This window comes from Mustelus asterias, chromosome 17 (genome assembly GCF_964213995.1).
Source record: "Mustelus asterias chromosome 17, sMusAst1.hap1.1, whole genome shotgun sequence".
Classification (NCBI taxonomy): Eukaryota; Metazoa; Chordata; class Chondrichthyes; order Carcharhiniformes; family Triakidae; genus Mustelus; species Mustelus asterias.
In genome coordinates, this window is record NC_135817.1 from 28,908,415 (window position 1) to 28,926,015 (window position 17,601).

Sequence of the window (17,601 nt, forward strand, 5' to 3'; positions counted from 1 at the left end):
ACAGAATACAGGACTCCTGCTTAATTATTTCTGTTGTTTCATTATAAATATACAGCTGTATTTTCAGTCTGGAGTGAGATTGGAAAATAATAGAATTAGGATAACGACTTGTGAAAGTGATCCCGTCAGTAAGAAAAATATAGGCAATATATACTTGAATATTTCAGATAGCCCTCAGCAGATATTGCAACACGCGATTGTTCTGACCCACTGTCAAGGTTATTGGCACCTGTGTTAAAGGGAAGCTTTAAAGGGACCATGGACGCTTGGTGTGCTGTGCCAGTCATATACTGTTCTCTCTTGACACATCCACTACACAAAGTTGATAACAGCTGTTACATTATATTGTTCTACATTAGCAGAGGATCTCTTGTTGCTCCATAAGGAATATGAATAATCCAGCGTTGTCTTCTTATCGCACTCCTTACCAGCAACATCCCATTCCCTGTTATTTCTTGTTCAGACTGGCCCCCCGTGCTCACTAACTTAAAAGACTGGAAAGAATATGAAGAACATCAAAGAATGACAAAAAGATTGGTAAGAAGGGAAAAACTAAAATAAGCGGGAAAAAATAGCCAGTAATATAAAGACAGACACCAAGGGTTTCTATGGATATTTAAATAAGAGTTAACAAAGTGCATATTGGTCCTATAAAAAGTATGTATAGGGAATAGGTAATGGAAAGTAGGAACAAAGTGACATAGGAATTAGGAGCAGGAGTCGGCAATTCAGCCCTTCGAGCCCGCTTTGCCATTTAACATTATCATGGCTGACCTTATCCTGGTCTCAACTCCACTTTCCCGCCTGCTCCTCAGAGCCCTTTATCCCACCTTTCTTCAGAAACATAGCAATCTCTTTCTTGAATCTGTTGGTTGCTTCTGCCTCTATTACACCCTGGGGCAGTGAGGTCCACAGATTCACAACACTCTGAGAGAAGTAGTTTCTCCTCACCTCAGTTTTGAACGTATCTCCTCTCACTCTATATCTATGACCCCTTGTTCTAGACTGCCCCACAAGGGGGAACATCTGTTCAACATCCACCTTATCAATCTCCTTCAGCTTTTTATATATCTCAATCAGATCTCCCCTCATTCTTCTGAACTCCAGTGAGTACAAGCTAAAGCTATTCAACCGCTTCTCGTACAGCAGCCCTTTCATCCCTGGAATCAATCTGGTGAACCTCCTCTGAACTGCCTCCACATCCTTCCTCAAGTAAAGAAACCAGAACTGGACATAATACTCCATGTGTGGTCTCACCAACACCTTTTACAATTGTAACGACACTTTCTTAATTTTAAAATCTAGTCTTTTTGCAATAAATGCCAAGATTCCATTTGCCTTTTTTATTACATGCTGCACCTGCATACCCACTTTTTGTGATTCATGTACAAAGGCACCCACATCTCTCTGCATTGATGCACTTTGAATCTGCTTCTCATTTAAATAATAATTTGCCCTTTTAGTTTTCCAGCCATAATGGATAACCTCACACTTATGCACCTGCCAGATTTAGGCCCATTCTCCTAGCCTATCAATATCCATCTGTAAACTCTTTATCTTCTTTCCCACCTATTTTAGTATCATCTGCGAATTTTGCTATGTTATACTCTGTTCCTGCTTGCACATCATTTATGTAGATTATAAATAGTTGAGGTCCGAGAACTGAGCCTTTCTATCCAAAGAAGGACCCATTTATCCCGACCCTCTGCTTTCTATGAGTCAGCCAATCCTTTATCCAACCAAAACTCTACCCCAAACCCCCTTGGATCTAACCTTCTGGATCAGTCTTTTATGCAACACCTTGTCAAATGCCTTCTGCAAGCCTAGATATCCCACACCCACAGGATCCCCTTTATCCACCTTGCTGGTTATGTCTTCAAATAACTCTGTCAAGCATGACTTGCCCTTCATGAAACCGTGCTGACACTGGTGAATTGAGCTTTGATTTTCCAAGTGTTCAGTTACCACCTCCTTAATGATTGACTCCAGCAACTTCCCCACCACCAGGGTCAAACGAACTGGTCTATAGTTTCCCACGTTTTGCCTCTCCTTTTTTGAAAAAGGATGTCACATTAGTGTGTTTCCAATCCACTAGTACCTTTCCAGAATCCAGGGAATTTTGGAATATCATAACTAATGCATCCACTATCTCTGCTGCCACCTCCTTTAATAGTCTAGGGTGCAGGCCATCAGGCCCCAGGGATTTATCTGCCTTTAATCCCATCAGTTTACTTAATACCTTCTCCTTAGTTACAGTAATTTCATCAAGTTCCTCTGTAGTAACTGCAGTTTTGGGGAAAAATATTAACTTCCACTGTGAAAACAAAGACAAAATATTGGTTTAGTGCCTCTGCCATTTCTGAGTTTCCCATTATTATCCCACAATTATTATCCTCTAAAGGGCCAATGTTTACTTTCACTATTCTTTTTCTTTTTATCTACTTATAGAAGCTTTTGGTATCAGTGCTTATGTTTTCTGCTAGTTTCCTTTTGTAGTTCATCTTAGCTCTTTTGATTTTGCTTTTAGTAACCCTTTGCTGATGTTTAAAGTTCTCCCAATCCTCCAGAGTGCCATTAACATTTGCAGTACGATATGCCCTAATTTTTTGCCTTTGTGTATTCCTTGATTTTTCACCTTTTTCCAATTCCTCTTCCTCTCAGGAATATATATATTTTTTGATATGTTTATTGAAAATTTTCTTATATTTTACATAGCAAACGAACATGGATACAGATCCATCAGGAATATATTTTAATTGAGAATTATTTAGTATCTCTCTAAACATTTGCCACTATTCTGCCCTTTAATATTTTTTGCCTAGTACACTAGGGCCAACTCCTTCCTCAGGCCAGTAAAATTACCTTTGCTCAACACTAAAACTCTAGTATGTGATTCTGAAACTCTAGCATGCTGTGATCATTCCTTCCAAGAGGATCCTTAACTACAAGACTATTTATCAATCCTTCCTCATTACATAATATTAAATCTAAGGTAGCCAGTTGTCTGGTTGGCTCCATGATATGTTGCTCTCAGAAACAATCCTCATACACTCTATGAACCTTTCCGTGAGGCTACCCTTACCAAGTTGGTTAATCCAGTCAATATGCATGTTCAAATCACCCATAATTACCGTTGCACCCTTCTCACAAACCCTCATTATGTCCTGGTTTATACTATGCCCTGGTTCGTAAGTACTGTTCAGGGGCTTGTAAATTACTCCTACCAAGGGGTTTCTTCCCTTGCTTTTTATTTCCACCCAGACTGATTCAATATTTTGGTCCCTAGTGCTAATATCATTTCTTAATACAGTTTTGATGTCATCCTTAGCCAATAAAGCAACTCCACGTCCCACTCCTTCTTGTGTATCCTTTCAGAATACTGAGTACCCTTGGACATTTAACTCCCAGTTCTGATCCTCCTGTAACCACTTTTCAGTAATCCACACCAGGTCACACTCTATTTGTCTTTGTGCCGTCAGCTCATCAACTTTATTCCGGATACTGCGCGCATTTAGGTATAAGGTTTTTAAATAAGACCTACTGATTTGTCTTTGTCTTCTAATATTTTCTTGTGCACTACGCTTTCCACACTCTCCATCCTTATTTATTAATCCCTGTTAACACGGAGCCGGATCTCTGTCATTTATTCCAATTTTCAACTCACATTTTATCTTCTTTGTTTCCTTAGCTCACCATAGCCATTAGACTGGCCCTGTCTGTTTATCCTATTAACCCCTACCTTCTGCTCATATGCTGACCTGTTGCTTTGGTTCCCACTGCCCTGCTTTATTAGTTTAAATCCACCAGAGTTGCACTAGCAAACCTCCCCGCCAGGATGTTGGTGTTAAGATGCAACCCATTCTTTTTGTACAGGTCCCACCTGCCTTGGAAGAAATCCCAATGATCCAAAAATCTGAAACCCTCCGCATCGCACCAGCTCTTTAGCCACGCATTGAGTTGTACTATCTTCCTATTCCTTGCCTCACTACCACGTGGCATGGGGAGTAATCCTGAGATTACAACCCTGGAGGTTCTGTCTTTCAACTTTTGGCCTAGCTCCCTAAACTCTCCATGCAGGACCTCACGCTTCCTGCCTATGTCATTGGTACCAATGTAAACCATGTCCTGAGCATGCTCAGAGATATTCTTGACCCTGGCACCAGGGAGGCAACACACCATCCTGGAGTCTCATTTGTGGCCACAGAAACACCTGTCTGTGCCCCTAACTATTGAGTCACTGATTACCATTGCTTGCCTGCTGTACAACAGAGCCAGTTGTGGTACCAGTGTTCTAGCTACTGCTGTTGTCATCCCCTGATAGGCCTGAAAGTAAGGCAAAGCAAATTAATTAAACAGATATTTTGCATCTATCTTCATTAGTAACATAAAATCCCAGCTGACCTTTGAGGTGGAGAATCTTGGCACTGGCTTCCTGGCAGCCATCCGCCCGAGTCGATCTGGAATGCTTGCAGGGCAGTGCTAGGGAGGCATTTATATGGAGCCCCATTGATTGCAAAGATTAAATCACCCCAGAGCAAGTGAATCAGCAGCAGGGTGCCATGAGCGTGGTGTGATTCACGTCATACAGGTTTATAGCATGGAAACAGGCACTTTGGCCCAACCTGTCCATGCCACCCTTTTTTAACCCCAAAGTTAGTCCCAATTGCCCGCATTTGGCCCATATTCCTCTATACCCATCTTACCCATGTAACTGTCTAAAAGCTTTTTAAAAGACAAAATTGTACCTGCCTCTACTACTACCTCTGGTAGCTTTTTCCAGACACTCTCCACCCTCTGGACCCTTTTGTATTTCTCCCCTCTCACCTTAAACCTATGCCCTCTAGTTTTAGACTCCTCTACTTTTGGGAAAAGGTATTGACTAACTAGCTGATCTACACCCCTCATTATTTTATAGACCTCTATAAGATCACCCCTAAGCCTCCTATGCTTCAGAAAAAAAAGTCCCAGTCTATCCAGCTTCTCCTTATAACTCAAACCATCAAGTCCCAGTAGCATCCTAGTAAATCTTTTCTGCAGTCTTCCTAGTTTAATAATGTCCTTTCTATAATAGGGTGACCGGAACTGTGCACAGTATTCCAAGTGTGGCCTTCCCAATGTCTTGTACAACTTCAACAAGACATCCCAACTCCTGTATTCAATGTTCTGACCAATGAAACCAAGCATGCGGCATGCCTTCTTCACCACTCTGTCCACCTATGACTCCACTTTCAAGGAGCTATGAACCTGTACCCCTAGATTTATTTGTTCTATAACTCTCCCCAATGCCCTACCATTAACTGAGTAAGTCCTGCCCTGGTTCGATCTATCAAAATGCATCACCAACATTTATCTAAATTATACTCCATTTGCCATTCGTCAGCCCATTGGCCCAATTGATCAAGATCTCATTGCAATCCTAGATAACCTTCTTCACTGTCCACCACTATGCCACCAATCTTGGTGTCATCTGCAAACTTACTAACTATGCTTACTAAATTCTCATCCAAATCATTAATATAAATGACAAATAACAGTGGACCCAACATCGATCCTAGAGGCACACCACTGGTCACAGGTCTCCAGTTTGAAAAACAACCCTCTACAACCACCTTCTGTCTTCTGTCATCAAGCCAATTTTGTATCCATTTGGCTACCTCACCCTGGATCTTGTGAGATTTAACCTTATTGCAACAACCTACCATGTGGTATCTTGTCAAAGACCTCGTTAAAGTCCATGTAGACAACATCAAATGCACTGCCCTCATCTACCTTCTTGGTTACCCTTTCAAAAAACTCAATCACATTTGTGAGACATGATTTTCCACTCACAAAGCCATGCTGACTATTCCTAATCAGTCCTTGTGCCTCTAAGTGCCTGTAGATCCTGTCTCTCAAAATACTTTCTATCAACTTACCCACAACAGATGTGAGGCTCACCAGCCTGTAATTCCCAGGCTTTTCCCTGCAACCCTTGTTAAACAAAGGCACAACATTTGCCACCCTCCAACCTTCAGGCACCTCACCTGTGACTATCGATGATTCAAATATCTCTGCTAGGGGACCTGCAATTTCCTCTCTAGCCTCCCACAGTGTCCAGGGATACACTTCATCAGGTCCCGGGGATTTATTTATCTTAATGCGCTTTAAGACTTCTAACACCTTCATCAGTGAATACTGATGAGAAATATTAATTTAGGATCTCACTATCTCTTGTGGATCCGCACATAGATGACCTTGTTGATCCTTAAGAGGCCCCACTCTCTCCCTACTTACTCTTTTGCCCTTTATGTATTTGTAGAAGCTCTTTGGATTCTCCTTTGCCTTATCCGCCAAAACAATCTCGTGTCCCCTTTTTGCCCTCCTGACGTGGGTAAAAAAATTCTTAAAGTGGTTCAAGATTCCGTGAAATTTCTCAGTGCCAGAAGGATTTACACCGGTTTTCTCACTGGAACCGTGAGAATATGGCAAGATTCCGCCCATTTAATGTAAATGGAGTACTGTCTAATTGAAACCAGAACTAGAATCTCACCTACAATTACTTTGAACGATGACAAAAAATTATCGAATGTACCACATTTAAGGCAGGTATACTGGACCCTCACAGTTATGCAGCTGTAACTTAAACATAATTAATAAAATCCAGCCCTGTCCTGCAACAAAGATGTGGAGATGTCGGCGTTGGATGGGGTAAACACAGTAAGAAGTCTAACAACACCAGGTTAAAGTCCAACAGGCTTATTTGGTAGCAAAAGCCACTAGCTTTTGGAACAGGCTGTTCCTTCGTCAGGTGGGTGGGAGTTCTGATCACAAACAGGGCACAAAGACACAAACTCAATTTACCTGAATAATGATTGGAATGTGAGTCTTTACAGTTAATCAAGTCTTAAAGGTACAGACAATGTGAGTGGAGGGAGCATTAAGCACAGGTTAAAGAGATGTGTATTGTCTCCAGACAGGACAGCTAGTGAGATTTTGCACATCCAGGCACGTTGTGGGGGTTACAGATAGTGTGACATGAACCCAATATCCCAGTTGAGGCCGTCCTGTTGTGTGCGGAACCTGGCTATAAGTCTCTGCTCAGCGACTGCGCTGTCGTGTGTCACGAAGGCCGCCTTGGAGAACGCTTACCCGGAGATCAGAGGCTGAATGCCTGTGACCGCTGAAGTGCTCCCCAACAGGAAGAGAACAGTCTTGCCTGGTGATTGTCGAGTGATGTTCATTCATCCGTTGTCGTAGCGTCCGCATGGTTTCCCCAATGTACCATGCCTTGGGACATCCTTTCCTGCAGCGTAACAGGTAGACAACGTTGGCCGAGTTGCAAGAGTATGTACTGTGTACCTGGTGGATGGTGTTCCCACGTGAGATGATGGCATCCGTGTCGATGATCTGGCACGTCTTGTAGAGGTTGCTGTGGCAGGGTTGTGTGGTGTCGTGGTCACTGTTCTCCTGAAGGCTGGGTAGTTTAGCACCGACCTCCTCAGAAGACAAACACGGGACACGGTGGACAGAGTACCCTTCGTCGTCCAGTACTTCCCCGGAGCAGAGAAGCTACAACATCTCCTCCGGAGCCTTCAACATGTCATTGATGAAGATGAACATCTCGCCAAGGCCATCCCCACACCCCCACTTCTTGCCTTCAAACAACCGCACAACCTCAAACAGACCATTGTCTGCAGCAAACTACCCAGCCTTCAGGAGAACAGTGACCACGACTCCACACAACCCTGCCACAGCAACCTCTGCAAGACGTGCCGGATCATTGACACGGATGCCATCATCTCACGCGGGAACACCATCCACCAGGTACACAGTACATACTCTTGCAACTCGGCCAACGTTGTCTACCTGTTACGCTGCAGGAAAGGATGTCCTGAGACATGGTACATTGGGGAAACCATGCAGACGCTACGACAACGGATGAATGAACACCGCTCGGCAATCACCAGGCAAGACTGTTCTCTTCCTGTTGGGGAGCACTTCAGTGGTCACAGGCATTCAGCCTCTGATCTCCGGGTAAGCGTTCTCCAAGGCGGCCTTCACAACACACGACAGCGCAGAGTCGCTGAGCAGAGACTGATAGCCACGTTCTGCACACATGAGGACGGCCTCAACCAGGATATTGGGTTCATGTCACACTATCTGTAACCCCCACAACTTGCCTGGATGTGCAAAATCTCACTCGCTGTCCTGTCTGGAGACAATACACATCTCATTAACCTGTGCTTAATGATCCCTCCACTCACATTGTCTGTACCTTTAAAACTTGATTAGCTGTAAAGACTCACATTCCAATCATTATTCATGTAAATTGAGTTTGTGTCTTTGTGCCCTGTTTGTGATCAGAACTCCCACCCACCTGATGAAGGAACAGCCTGTTCTGAAAGCTAGTGGCTTTTGCTACCAAATAAACCTGTTGGACTTTAACCTGGTGTTGTTAGACTTCTTACTCCAACAAAGAACCAGCACCTCAGAATGAAAAGTGAAATGAATTTGTAAATATATCCATCTGCATTATTATTCCTATAAATTACTATTTGCAGTTGACAAGTAATTACTTTTGATGAATAGAATTGGGTTGTGAATCCACAAATTAAAGGATTGGAAACTTAAAGTTGAGAGTACCTTTAATTCCCAATCAGTAAAAATGCAAATCTGTACTTTTGATTTATTCATTAAACATAAATATTTATAATCTCCAGACTGCTATTTTGAGAAAGTATTTGTAGAAATTAGATCAATTTAGTTAGTATCTTACTCAGATAATTGACAAGTTCCTGCCAGAATGCTTCCAAGTTAAAATGATCCAACAATATACAATGTTGACCAGGATCAATGGGTGGCTGTACTGTGATTGTATACTTATTGCTTGCAGCAACATGAATTATTTATAGTCATTGGTCCATTTTCTGAATTTTTGTAGGTCACAATCCTGCCCATCCTTGGTGCCCATATGTTGGTGCATACATAGAACCACAGAATCCCTACAGTGCAGAAGTGGCCATTCGGCCCATCAGGTCTGCACTCACTCTCTGAAATTGGTTTAATTTATATTGGTGCAAAAATACTAAGTTGAAAAAAAAATGAAACGATACCAGATGCTAACACGTCATCATACTTAAAAAGAATAATCTTTCTTTTTCCTGTCCTACAACCCAGAACGACTTTGGCTCAATGGAGACTCGAGCACATAATCGAAACTGCCACGTGGGTGTTGTATTTTCTGAGCCTTTGGGAAGAAACTTTAAAGCACGACCCTGTCTGTCCTCTAAAGTGAATGTAAGCGATTCCATTGCACTGTTTCAAACAAGAACATGGGACTTCTGTCCTTTTCCTCAGCCAATATCACTAAAACAGCAATCTTTTTACTGTTGTTTATGGAACTTCGTTGTGCACAGGATGACTGCCACGTTATCTATTTTACAACACCTATTTTATTTTCTGAATCTGTTTACATAGAAACACAGAAAATAGGAACTAGTGTAGGTTATTCAGCCCTTTCAGCCTGTTTCACCATGGCTGATCATCCAACTCAGTAGCCTGATCCCACCTTCCCCCATATCCTTTGAACCCCTTCACCTCAAGAACTTTGTAAGACATTTTAATGATCTATGAGGAGGAACCGTTGGTGTTAAAACAAAAAAATCAGAGTTAATTTACCAAACATTTGTTTGTCTGACCCTGAAATATGCAAGTTGTGTATCATTTTATAGCAACTGATATAAATTAGATCGAAGTGACCCAAAGACGTGCTGTATGATTCCGCATGAATCAGAGTGGGAAATACTTTGATTAAAGATTTGGAATGAAAATCACTACAACAAAGGAGGGAGAACAATAGACTGACCCTTGTTACAAACAGGAGGAAGGGGGGTTCAATTAAAACAGCCCTGATTTTTCTTTCTGCTACCAGTCCATAAACATAATTTTTTTTTCCCCCTTTATTTAGAGGATGAGAAGGGGGACGTAATAACTGGAAATAAGAAAATGGCTGAGGCATTGAACAGGTATTTTGTGTCGGTCTTCACAGTGGAAGACACAAATAAGATGCCAAAAAGTAATTGATGACAGGAAGGCTATGGCAGATGAGAACCAAGAAACTATCATTATCACAAAAGAGGTAGTGTTGGGCAAGTTAATGGAGCTAAAGGTAGACAAGTCTCCTGGTCCAGATGGAATGCATCCCAGGGTACTGAAAGAGTTGGCGGGAGAAATAGCAAATGCACTAGTGGTAATTTACCAAAATTCACTGGACACTGGGGTGGTTCCCGCAGATTGGAAATAAGCAAATTGACGCCACTGTTTAAAAAAGGAGGTAGACAAAAGGCGGGTAACTATAGGCTAGTTAGCTTAACTTCTGTAGTAGGGAAAATGCTTGAATCTATCATCAAGGAAGAAATAGCGAGACATCTGGATATAAATTGTCCCATTGGTAAGACGCAGCATGGGTTCATGAAGGGAAGGTCATGTTTGACTAATTTGGTGGAATTCTTTGAGAACATTACATGTGCAGTGGACAATGGGGAACCTGTGGATGTGGTGTATCTGGATTTCCAGAAGGCATTTGACAAGGTGCCGCTTGTCAAAGACTGCTACATAAGATAAAGGTGCACGGTGATACGGGTAATGTATTAGCATTGATAGAGGAGTGGTTAACTAACAGAGAGCAAAGAGTGGGGGTAAATGGATGTTGTTCTGGTTGGCGATCAGTGACTAGTGGTGTGCCTCAGGCATCAGTTTACGATTTACATAGATGATTTGGAGTTGGGGGCCAATTGTAGTGTGTCAAAATTCGCAGATGACACTAAGATGGGTGGAAGAGCAAAGTGTGCAGAGGACGCTGAAAGTCTGCAAAGGGATATAGATAATCTAAGTGAGTGGGCGAGGGTCTGGCAGATGGGGTACAATGTTGGTAAATGTGAGGTCATCCATTTTGGTAGGAATAACAGCAAAATGGACTATTATTTAATAGTAAAAAATTGCAACATGCTGCTGTGCAGAGGGACCTGGGTGTCCTTGTGCAGGAATCTCAAGGAGTTGGTTTGCAGGTGCAGCAGGTAATTAAGAAGGCAAATGGAATTTTGTCCTCCATTGCTAGAGGGATGGAGTTTAAAAACAGTGAGATTATGTTGCAGCTGTATAAGGTGCTGGTGAGGCTACACCTGGAGTACTGTGCACAGTTTTGGTTTCCTTACTTGAGAAAGGATATACTGGCACTGGAGTGGGTGCAGAGGATTCACTAGGTTGATTCCGGAGTTGAGAGGGCTTATGAGGAGAGACTGAGTAAACTGGGGCTATACTCATTGGAATTCAGAAGAATGAGGGGAGATCTTATAGAAATATATAAGATTATGAAGGGAATAGATAAGATAGAAACAGTGGAGTTGTTTCCACTGGCGGGTGAAACTAGAATTAGGGAGCATAGCCTCAAAATAAGGGGAAGCAGATTTAGGACTGAGTTGAGGAGAAACTTCTTCACACAAAGGGTTGTGAATCTGTGGAATTCCCTGCCCAATGGAGCAGTTGAGACTACCTCATTAAATGTTTTTAAGGCAAGGATAGATAAATTTTTGAACAGTAAAGGAATTAAGGGTTATGGTGAGCGGGTGGGTAAGTGGAGCTGAGTCCACAAAAAGATCAGCCATGATCTTATTGAATGGCGGAGCAGGCTCGAGGGGCCAGATGGCCTACTCCTGCTCCTAGTTCTTATGTTCTTATAAGCAATAGTGTATTTTCCCCAACCCTTAAATTTAGAAAGTTCCAATCCTCTATAAATAGCTCACACAGCAAACTCAGGATAAGACAAAATTAAAAGGGTTGGTTTATTTCATACACACACAACACATGGAAAGAGGTTTCACACATCTGCCCCTTTTTGCACTCACACAATAAAAGAAGGATAAGAGAAAGAAAGGGGTACAGTGCCAGATCACAATAACAATTCAAGTTATGGTTTTACCCTGCTTAATGCCCAGCATCTGTCGGGGGAGGCTCCGACTCCATGTGACCCTGAATGGTTTTACATGAGTCCAGAATCAAAAGTCGAATGGAGGGTTTCTTCCAAAGATAGATTGGTTGACTCTCACAGGGTGATCCATCTGTCTAGGAGGGAGACTTCCATGAGGGGAGAAGGCATGTAGAGTTGATTAAGGCTTGAAAGCACCAGTTCTGATATTCCAATAGTTCACAGAGTAGATGAGAGTCAGGCAATTGTACCTGGATGGAGCTCTTACAATGGTAAGATGATAGGCAGCAACATGCTGTTTGCCTGCAGTTACTGTTCTCTTTGGAGGTCAAACAGTGACTGAAGAGAACTTCCAACAGTTTATTACTTAAAGGAGTTCAGACAGCTCATGTCTCGGTTATGTGACACTGGTTACTTGTTAACTAATGAAGCCCCCTGGTTGGAACTCATTGTGTTCCAGAGCCCCTATCAGTTGGGCCATTAACACCACCTTGGGATATTAGGAATCATAAATACCTGCCTTTGTTGGCAGCTGGCTGGGACAGACACACTGCATGGGATTTTCTGGCCGCGCTCACCCCAAAACTGAAAAATCCCGCCAGAGGTCAACGGACCTTTACATAGTCTGCCCCCCACCCGCTACGATTTCCATGGCAGACAGAACAGGAAAATTCCCCCTACTGTCTCTGGAGCTGGAATTCTGCCTTAGAAGTTCAAAGAGTTTTGATGTATTTCTCTGGAATTCGATTGCCAGCAGTCAAAGGGAGCATTAGCACCTCCTTGTAGATATTGGTTCTCTGATAGTTTGAAATTCCTCTGCTATGAGTCATGGTAAGTCATGGAAAGCCTTGTCCATTAAGAAAAATATATAATTTTTACAGGGTAGTCTGGATGATGTAGATATGTATTTATTCTCTGTCCCATCTCAGCTTGGACACCATGTTTTATCAAATATAGAATGGACTGGTGTGAATTGACAAAAACAAATATCTGGTGCCCTCTGGCAATGTCAAAAGACGCGATAGTCATCCATGCAAAATACACAAACCATTTGTTTCCAAGACAGTGGCCAGAATTTTCTGGTCTCACTACAGCAGAGCTCGCCACAGGGGATGCAGTGGCCCAGCCAGAAATCCATTGACTTTCAGCAGGGCTGGACGATCCTGGTGGTTGGTGGGAAAATCCTGCCCAGTGTATCAGGAATCTTTCTTCCCGATGTCAATTCCACAATGGAACAAGCTGCCAGAGTAAATAGTCACAGCCTCATCACTTGAAATCTTCAAGAACCAATTTTGGTTATTTCCATTTGAAAGTTTTCATTATCAGGACTACCATTTCAGCAGATCATGCCTAGTTTAATTAGCGCTACCAGTACAAATGTTGCTGGAATATGGATATTAAAGTAGAAACAGATGCAAATGCACGTGATTTCAGATGATCTCCGACTCATGAGATAAAACATCCACCATACTTAATTGATTATGTTACTAAGCAAACTATTTTCAATTGGTGAACAAATCTTTTGTCTTATTGTATATAACTGAATGCATTGTTAAAGTAATACAAAGTTAGAATGTGTGTAATAGTGTTACTGGTGAAGTTGAATATTCAAGGTTTGCTTAAATTTATTGCTTACACTTTTGAAAATAAACCACTGAAACACGTTGTGCTTCTCATTTCTATGCTTTTAAGAAGTGGAAGGATGTTATGTATTGAAAATTTGCATAGTGCATTTTGTCCACTTAAGGCCACTACCAGAGGGTGGCTGGAAGGACTCTTCTGAACAGAAACCAAACTCTCACAATCATCCTGCTTGGTTGTTAACACTAAACATTTCACCCTGCTGCTCCACAGCCAAAACTTATTTGTTTCTGTGGCTCAAATAGCAGCTGTTCTTTTTTTGTGAGATACTGTGAAAACTGTTAAAGCTGTAACCACCGCCACGTCCCCCATCTTCCCACAATGGCCTTCTGTTTGAGTTCCTCGTCCCATCACAACTTGATCACATGGGCACATCTTCGAGCTAAGGTATTTATCCAGAATTTCCTATTTTACCTTGAATCAAAGGTACATTTTAAAACATAACTGTCTCGTAAAGTTTAGTGTCTATGACATCAGAAACGTAAACATGTCCATCAGCTTTAATGTTTTACTCCAACGTTTATTTCTTTCTCCAGGCTTAATAATTTCACAATTTTCATCTTTCCTTTTATCCATTTTGCCTAAAACACCATTTCTGACTAACATTCCACTCTGTTGCCTTTTGCTTGTTTCGTTAAGATAAAGTATTGAAAATTGTTTGTTGTTGAACTATTCTTCACATTATTAATTATTATTTATAATTGTTACAGAAAATAACGAATGGGAAATTCCATGGAGGCAGTATACTTGGACTTTAAGAAAGCCTTTAACAAGGTACCAAGTGGGAGATTATGAAAGAAAATTAGAGTGCATGGCATCAATGGGAGGATTCAAAGCCCACATTAAAATTGTTTAGAAGGAAAAAATAGTGAGTAGGAATTTTAAGGGTAGTTTTTCCAGAGGTTTTGGAAGTGGATTGTGGTGTAAAAGAACAAAGAACAAAGAAAATTACAGCACAGGAACAGGCCCTTCGGCCCTCCAAGCCTGCTCCGGCCATGCTGCCCAACTGAACTAAAAACCCCCACCCTTTTGGGGACCATATCCCTCTATTCCCATCCTATTCATGTATTTGTCAAGACGCCCCTTAAAAGTCACTATCATATCCGCTTCTACTACCTCCCCCAGCAGCGAGTTCCAGGCACCCACCACCCTCTGTGTAAAAAACCTGCCTCATACATCTCCTTTAAACCTTGCCCCTCGCACCTTAAACCTATGCCCTCTAGTAATTGACTCTTCCACCCTGGGAAAAAGCTTCTGACTATCCACTCTGTCCATGCCTCTCATAATCTTGTAGACTTCTATCAGGTCGCCCCTCAACCTCTGTCATTCCAGTGAGAACAAACCAAGTTTCTCCAACCTCTCATCATAGCTAATGCCCTCCATACCAGGCAACATCCTGGTAAATCTTTTCTGTACCCTCTCCAAAACCTCCACATCCTTCTGGTAATGTGGTGACCAGAATTGAACACTATATTCCAAGTGTGGCCTAATTAAGGTTCTATAAAGCTGCAACATGACTTGCCAATTTTTAAACTCAATGCCCCGGCCGATGAAGGCAAACATGCCATATGCCTTCCTGACTACTTTCTCCACCTCTGTTGCCACTTTCAGTGACCTGTGTACCTGTACACCCAGATCCCTCTGCCTATCAATACTCTTAAGTATATACTCTACTGTATATTTCTTCCCTTTATTAGACCTTCCAAAATGCATTACCTCACATTTATCCAGATTAAACTCCATCTGCCATCTCTCCGCCCAAGTCTCCAACCGATCTATATCCTGCTGTATCATCTGATGGTCCTCATCACTATTCGCAAATCCTCCACATTTGTGTCATCCACAACTTACTGATCAATCCAGTTACATTTTCCTCCAAATCATTTATATATATTACAAACAGCAAAGGTCCCAGCACTGATTCCTGAGGAACACCACTTGTCACAGCCCTCCATTCAGAAACACACCCTTCCAGTGCTACCCTCTGTCTTCTTTGACCGAGGTGAACAAAGTAAGAAGTTTAACAACACCAGGTTAAAGTCCAACAGGTTTATTTGGTAGCAAAAGCCACACAAGCTTTCGGAGCTCTAAGCCCCTTCTTCAGGTGAGTGGGAATTCTGTTCACAAACAGAGCTTATAAAGACACAGACTCAATTTACATGAATAATGGTTGGAATGCGAATACTTACAACTAATCAAGTCTTTAAGAAACCAAAACAATGTGAGTGGAGAGAGCATCAAGACAGGCTAAAAAGATGTGTATTGTCTCCAGACAAGACAGCCAGTGAAACTCTGCAGGTCCACGCAACTGTGGGAGTTACAAATAGTGTGACATGAACCCAATATCCCGGTTGAGGCCGTCCTCGTGTGTGCGGAACTTGGCTATCAGTTTCTGCTCAGCGACTCTGCGCTGTCGTGTGTCGCGAAGGCCGCCTTGGAGAACGCTTACACGAATATCAGAGGTCAAATGCCCGTGACCGCTGAAGTGCTCCCCAACAGGAAGAGAACAGTCTGGCCTGGTGATTGTCGAGCGGTGTTCATTCATCCGTTGTCGCAGCGTCTGCATAGTTTCCCCAATGTACCATGCCTCGGGACATCTTTGACCGAGCCAGTTTTGTGTCCATATTGCCAGCTCACCTCTGATCCCATGCGACTTCACCTTCTGCACCAGTCTGCCATGAGGGACCTTGTCAAAGGCCTTACTAAAGTCCATGTAGACAACATCCACTGCCCTACCCTCATCAATCATCTACGTCACTTCCTCGAAAAACTTTATCAAGTTAGTGAGACACGACCTCCCCTTCACAAAAACATGTTGCCTCTTGCTAATACGTCCACTTATTTCCAATGGGAATAAATCCTGTCTCGAAGAACCCTCTCCAATAATTTCCCTACTACTGATGTAAGGCTCACCGACCTGTAATTACCTGCAGGAGTTTGTTTTGAGCCACTCTATTCACTCTGTATCAATACACAGGCCATGGTGGTGAAATTTCTTCTTCAGTCATGTTAGTTCTGCAAAGTTTCTTGAATGGACATTCATGGTTGGTGCTCAAAAGCAACAAAATGTCAAGTGAAAGAGACCCTGGAAATTTCAATCTATTCTTTTCCAAGGAATTTACATCTCAGAAACCAACCGTAGCAATGACGGAGCAGCAATGTTTGCATGCTCATTAGTTTATGTTATTCCATGAATACTGACACAGTGAGCTGTATTCCTTTGTCTTATTTTGTTATTTACTAACCCTTTTTACAAAATAATGTAAAAATACCAGGTGCATAAATGTTTAAATATTCCAAGGTGAAATCTAATTATTGGGAATCCACATTCCATTCTGTTATCCATGCTAGCATTTTCTCTGAATACAATGATTCTTTATTACAGCTCATTCAAGCATGAGGACACTTACAAATTATCTCACAACTTAAAAGTTCTGGCCAAATCCACAATTACGTAGATGTTCTTTGGCATATCTATTTAACTGATGACCTTGTTGCCTATGCTATGCCTCAGTGGAAATTTGCTCTTGAATACTTTGGTGAAATATCTGACATTACCCTAGATTTTGTAAACTTTGGCAGGTTCTGGTTCAGAGCACTTCTAAACAAGTTAATCCTGGTAGGGTCGCCCACCTAATCTATCTTCATGGATAGGTTTTTGAAAATTACTTCTACTGTGCTGTGATAATCAATAACATCTTTCACTTATCAAAACTAATCCTTGTTTGTTGATAGTTCCACTCTACGTGCATTATCATCTTGCTAGATTGCACACTCTTGCTGCTCCCAACCTCTAGACTTTTTGCAGTGCCATGCACGATTATTGGCATTTTGAACTCCTCCATGCCCTTCAATGACACAATGTTTTTTTAATTCACTTTCAAAGACACAATAGAACAGACCTTAAAATTGTCTTTCATTTTAGATAGGAGTTTTATGCCTCAACACATCCTTCCCATTGAAGGATTCCCTGAAGATAATCTCATTTTTTGCATTCT